We start from the raw sequence: 1025 nt of genomic DNA, 5'->3' as shown, positions 1-1025 counted from the left end.
TCGGTATTTCAATAAATTTTAATTGTTGATCTTAATTATATATTATATATATTTTTTATAATTAAAATTAACGATTAAAAATCACTGACTAGTATATCGATACACTTGAAAATTTATCAAAAATATAGTGTTAAATGAAATCATGAATATCTATAAATATATTAAGTAAAATCTAAATTACTAGTGCATTTTGTTTGGGCTTTTAGGAGCAATATTTAATGAATAATTAATGACAATCACCAAAATAGGTTACAAAGGTAATGATGAAGGATCGAAGATTACATCAGAATGTGTCCATTTTCATGCCACCACCACCACAAACTCAGTCTTCTGCTTGTGACAGAAACCCTGAAAAAGTAACTCCTTATGGGGATTTACCATGTTTGGATTTGGACAGAAAAAATTCAATATAGTCAAGTGAGCAGTGAGGTATATATATAGTTTTGTTGAACTAAGTGCTAAGCGAGTTCAATTTTAAATTAAATAAAATCAATGAATAAATTTAGAGAAAAAATTTTGAATAATTACTGACAATTATCTTAAAAAACAACAAAGTCTTAAAAACAATTTTTTTTAAAACCTATATATCATGTTAAATTGTTAATTAATTCACTAAGATGTAAATAGTAGCGATACAAGTGAGGTATTTTAGGTCGGTAAATAAGTATCATCTTAGGCCCATAAATAAAGATCATTAGTCATATATAAAAAGAGATGTCACAATAACCAAGTTGGGTTGGTTTAGTGGTTAGCTCACTAGTCTGCTTAAACAAGTGTCGGGGGTTCGAATCCCTCCTTATGCATGCAGCAACCCATTGGCCAGCGGCAAACCCTTAAATGGAGCTCAGTACCGCGACGGATTAGTCCTTGACCTGCCGAGTTGGAGGAGAGAGCTCTAGCTTTTCTTTTTCTTTCTTATTTATAAGGTTGCAACTCTTATTCTCTTCTTCAACATGCTGTCACTGGTTCTGTTATTTTTTCTTGGCCTAAACTATCTTTATATAAGAACCAATTAGGATTGATAA

Source organism: Arachis ipaensis, chromosome B08 (genome assembly GCF_000816755.2).
Source record: "Arachis ipaensis cultivar K30076 chromosome B08, Araip1.1, whole genome shotgun sequence".
NCBI classification, from domain to species: Eukaryota; Viridiplantae; Streptophyta; class Magnoliopsida; order Fabales; family Fabaceae; genus Arachis; species Arachis ipaensis.
This window is presented reverse-complemented; position numbering follows the sequence as displayed.